General features: G+C 41.2%; 1 non-coding gene across 1 annotated transcript; it reads left to right on the top strand.

The window, feature by feature from the left end:
* The first annotated feature begins 4,400 nt into the window (after positions 1-4,400).
* Positions 4,401-4,505, top strand: LOC141572527 (U6 spliceosomal RNA). The gene has a single exon (XR_012497852.1). It is a non-coding gene; the product is annotated as a U6 spliceosomal RNA (small nuclear RNA).
* Positions 4,506-5,149: the final 644 nt, after the last annotated feature.

Genomic DNA, 5,149 nt, shown 5'->3' with positions numbered 1-5,149 from the left:
GAGCTGTACAGATGGTACTCCACAAGCCTTTTACTTTCTTCTGATGGTCCCAGGATTAGCCCGAGACCTCCTATCCCATCTCCACCATCTGTGCCTTATGACCAAAGTATCTCTCCTCTCAGGCCTGCTGGAGGACATGTCTTCTCCAATAACTTCTCCCTATCCTCCTGTCTCTGAAGTCTAGAGTCGCTTAGAATTTTCTAAAGATCTATATTGCTTATAGCAATAAAATGAACAAAAACATTTTCTCCTCCAACTCCCTTCTTTTCATTCACTTCTCCTTATTCACGTCTATATGGAATGACAAGGCCAAACATGGATGTTAAAGGCGAGCCTGGGTACATTAAAGACTTGAAGTAAAACTCATCTACATTTCAAAGAAAAATTAGATAATAGATTACGGGGTTTCCCGCAGAAAACCTAGGGGAGCTTTTCTGTTTTCAGATTGTGGACTGAACAATAATTTGGAAGAGAGGGTGGAGAAACAAGAACAGTCACATAGAAGTAGTTTCTGGAGTGACCTTCCCTTTCCTTCAGCCATCATTATTAGTCTTTCGCCCAAGGATTTGATGTGGTGCTAGTGAGTGGACGTGGGAATGGTTAAGAGAGGAGGGGGCAGAGGGAGTGTCTTAAAGAGAAGGTGCTGTGTGCTGTATAAAATGGGGCATTGATGGGGGCGGCCGGTTAGCTCAGTTGGTTAGAGCACGGTGCTCTTAACAAGGTTGCCGGTTTTATACCCACATGGGCCACTGTGAGCTGCAGTCTCCACAACTAGGTTGAAACAACTACTTGACTTGGAGCTGACGGGTCCTGGAAAAAATACAATTTAAATATATATATGGCATTGATAACAAAATATATATATGGCATTGATAACTGGGTAGCACCTACAAAGAGAAATAAAACCATGAATGAACGAATTCATGAATCAATGGAGGAAAAACTGGACATAAATTAGGTATGTCAGAAAATCATATTGTCTTCAGATTTAAAAAATAAAGATTTTGACAAGAGTTGGATCCAGGCGCCTTGGTTGACCAGGTAAATTGTTCTCCCGTCACAGTAGCAGTAGGACTCTCCTTAAGGGAAAGGTCTGACTTAATCACCTTTGTCCCACCTCCTTCTCAAAGTTACTGAATCTTAGCAGGTGCCTGGGGAAAGGTCATTCTAGCCGCACTTGTCAATAGACCTGGATTCTATTCTAATCCACCCAGACAGGCCTCTCTTTGTTTTTTGGTGATGTTGTTGTTGTTTTTTAACTTTGAGTATTGCCTCACCTCCTTCAGCTTGGTGGTAAGATCCTCACCAACTAGCAATGGGGTTTGGCACTGTGACTGCAGGCCCAGTCTCTGAAATTCCTTGAATATCAAACAAACACCATGGAGACTCAAAGTATCATTATCAGATATAGACAGAGAGAAGGAAAAGAAAATTTAACTGTATGCACAGCTGAAAACATCAATATTTACAAAGGTCTCCAATTACTATAATTAATTGTTGTGGGGTGTCTTATAAGGACCATAGAATCCACACAACTGATGAAGGATGTATACAATCTTAAAAGCACATGTAAACTCTGACACAGTAAAAAGGATAAGTTGTTTGGCCAAGAAATATATACTTAAAATTCAGCGTGTTTGTTTAAGTAAAATATAATCAGGAAGATAAATCGTTAACAAGCAAAATATGACCTGCATTCAAAGCCAAAGATAATTTTTTTTTTAAATATTCACTGATTTGAATTACGGAGTAAAAATCCCCCTGCATTTTACTGTAAATAATTGAGAATTAACTGGAGATTTCAAGTTTTTTCAGGATAAAGAAATGAGTTTTTAAATTCTTAAAAATTTAACATGATAAATGTCCTTTCAGTTACATGTAGTTAAAGTGATGGGATTAAGAAAATTAACAAAAGGAAACAAAAACTATTAATGGAAAAATTAAAGTTTGAATGTGTTTATGGGTAATGAAAGTCATATTTTCTAATTAAGGATGAATTAAGGAACGCAATTCTGATTGAAAACGCAACACATACTTCTCCAGAACCTGCTCAGTCTTGTATTTTTTTCTCTGATAACCTTTTAATCTTTAAAAATCTTTTAATTTTCCTTTTCTTTACTGAAAGATAACATCTACTTTTTCGAATCACTTCTGTTGGTTAAGATTAATGAGTCGGAGGGAAGATGATCCTGGATGATTCTGCCTCCAGCTGTGGCAGATTAATTTGTAACAGACCAACGCTCCTCCTAGGAACAACCAAGAAACATGGAGATGGGGGAGAAGAGTCTGCTTGTGGGGCATCAGAGAGAAACCAAGGTACCTGAGGGGGCAAAATTCCAGAGAGGGGGCATCAATATCAGTCAGCGGAAGCAGTTTTTCTCTTCAACACACTCTATCCCAAACAGCAGACTAGTGGTCAAGAAAAAGGAAAATCAGCAATCTGTGCGTTATCAGTCAAGGCAGTGATTTCATGAACAATAAGTGTAATTTCAGCCAAATATATATTCCTAGCAGCAATGAGAAAGGCACAACCAACCCTTCTAAGTGAGCATTCCCATGGCATTGTGTCTGGCCTTCATTGGGTGGTGTCATTCTTCTCATAATCGGAAATGAATATTTTAAAAGCCTTAAGAAAATAAACATTGCAAGGTACCTTGGTGAATAGTCTAGTAAGCAAAGATACCAAAGGCAAGAGACAGCTAATACAGGTGGGGTTCCCCAGAAGTAGATGCTGAGAGATTGAGTCTAAAATGTTTATGAAAGATGAACCTGTGAAAGGAAGCCAGGAAAAAGGAATGCGCAGAGGGACAAGTTGAAGTGTGGTGCAGGCTCAATCAAGTTTCAGCGAACCAGGCCAGGAGCTGCCAAGTAATTGTTACCCATCTGAGTTGGCCCCCATTGGGTCAAAATGGCCAGACCTTTATGTCCTCCGTGCATTCAGTCGTGGGATTCAGAATGTTCTGATTTGGCATGACCATGGGCAAGGTGGCTCTCTGCGGATAAAGCAGACCCTGAAGTTGCAAACGGCTGGAGGCTTTTTTCTGACCACACTCCCTGCAGCTGCGCAGCAGCAAGTCTTTCTTTGAAGGATGAGCTCGCGAGTGCATTTCCAAGTGTCCAAGAAAATGGAGCACACTGTAGTGAGGGGAAATGAGTCAGGGAGGGGATGGTGCCACCGAAGCCCTATTCGTTCATCGCTCGCAAATACTCACTGAGCACTTCTACTGCACCTGAACTCTGCTCTGCCCTGTGGAACCAGAAACCAGGCTCACACTGTCCTGTCCCCCAAGGGCATCCCTGCAGCCAAGGTAGGCAGACACCCGCAGTCAGTGCTCCGAGAGAAGACGGCAGAGCGGTCGTGGGGCAGAGGAGGAGAGGCACCTCACTCAGCCAGGTGGGGAAGGCGGGCAGGAGTCTTCTTATCTTCCCACCTCAGTGCCTTCTGGACAGGTATGCCTGCCATGGAACTCACTAGGCACGCGTTGCTATCTATGGTGCAGCACACCCCTCAGGACTTTATGGGAAAAGCAAAACATGGGGAAAGATGACTTAGGGGCCATCCCCAATAGTCTCATGTCAGTGAATCACCATCAACTTCCCTAAGCTTTGTTTATCCATCTGAAACAAAGGGGAAATCTATTTCAAAGAAGAAATTAATTCCCATGAAATCTGTTCACTGTAATCACAAAAACTGGTCAGGATTATGTAAAATCTGAGGTTGGTTCTCCCAGGTGTAGAAGGTTCGGTAAGTTAAATGCACAGAGTCTACAGAAAAGAGCTAAGAACATGGCTGTTTTCATGTTTTGTTCATAGCTGTATCCCAGCTACTAGAACAGTCCCTAGACACTCAGTACTATTCAGAGAGTCAGTTACTGAGCAGAGGCATAGTCACTTTTCTCTTTCTTTTTCTACTTCTCCCCGCTTCTTTTCCATCCTCCCCCTGCCCAGGAACCCCTCTCAGCTAAGACTGTGGATTGGTACACCTGAAAGGGACTTCTCCAAGTAGTCAGAGCTTCCTCTGCATGGTGCTGGGTTCCAAAGGTAGGCATCCTGAGAGAGAGGGAGCCATACAGAAGCTGTGGGGCCTTTTGTGACCTAGCCTCAGAGGTCACTGTATCACTTCCACTGCATTACTCTCTTTTTTTGAAGTAGTTACAAAAATTTCCCAACTTCAAAGATAGGGAACATAGCTTCTCAATGGAAAAATGTCAACATTGTATTGGAAAAAGAATATGTGGAGATTATATATATATATATATATATATATATATATATATATATATATATATCAAACCTTCCCCTGCATTCACGTTCTCAGCCGTGCCCCACAATAAACTTCGCATTTTTTTGTGCAGTGTTCAAGAGCTCTGCAATGAAAATATGAACAGAATAACACTCCTGTGCTTGCATCGGCAGCACATATATTGAAATTGGAATGGTACAGAGATTAGCACGGCCTTTGCACAATGTGTGAAGCACTCCATATTAAAAAAGAAAAGAAAGAAGAACACCACTCCTTCCCATTCCTGCCAAAACTCAGAAGTGAAGGGACAAGGGAGATTGGCGAATGCAGAAGTGGGACATTAGGAATGATTATCTTATCAAGTAGAGGACTCAGTTGGGCCCTGGGCAACTTGGAGCCACACACAACCGTCACCACCGTCACCTGTGTCGGCCTACCACTTCTGCTCCTTTTTATTCCTCCTGTTCGTTGTTTATTTGTTAAACTTACTTGGTTTATATTGTAGGGAATAAATCTTCTTGAGAAAGAAGACATTACTGTACAGTGTTAAAACTCCAGTTTCGTTTATTTGCGGACAATGCTATGGCATTATTAGACATTTTAAGTTAAATTCATTTATGCTGGCTGGTCCATTTGATAGAAATGGAATTTCAGACTAGGTCAGTACTAAGTCAGTAATACACTCTGGGCCCTTGAAGTCAGGGTGCAATTCAATTCTTTTTAATATCAATGGACATATTCATTAGCCAGAGTTAAAATAATCCAAAACCCTCTTCCAACAAAATGATGGGACTGAAATAACATCCAGAATGCTCAGATTGAAAAAAAAGGAAAAAATGGCATTATTCAATTCCAAATACCGTACCTAGAATAACAAATTTAAAGAACTCATTCTTGTTTTATTAC

Source organism: Rhinolophus sinicus, linkage group LG06 (assembly GCF_036562045.2).
Source record: "Rhinolophus sinicus isolate RSC01 linkage group LG06, ASM3656204v1, whole genome shotgun sequence".
Classification (NCBI taxonomy): domain Eukaryota; kingdom Metazoa; phylum Chordata; class Mammalia; order Chiroptera; family Rhinolophidae; genus Rhinolophus; species Rhinolophus sinicus.
Note: the sequence above shows the minus strand (reverse complement) of the source record. Positions and strands in the feature narration are given on the sequence as shown.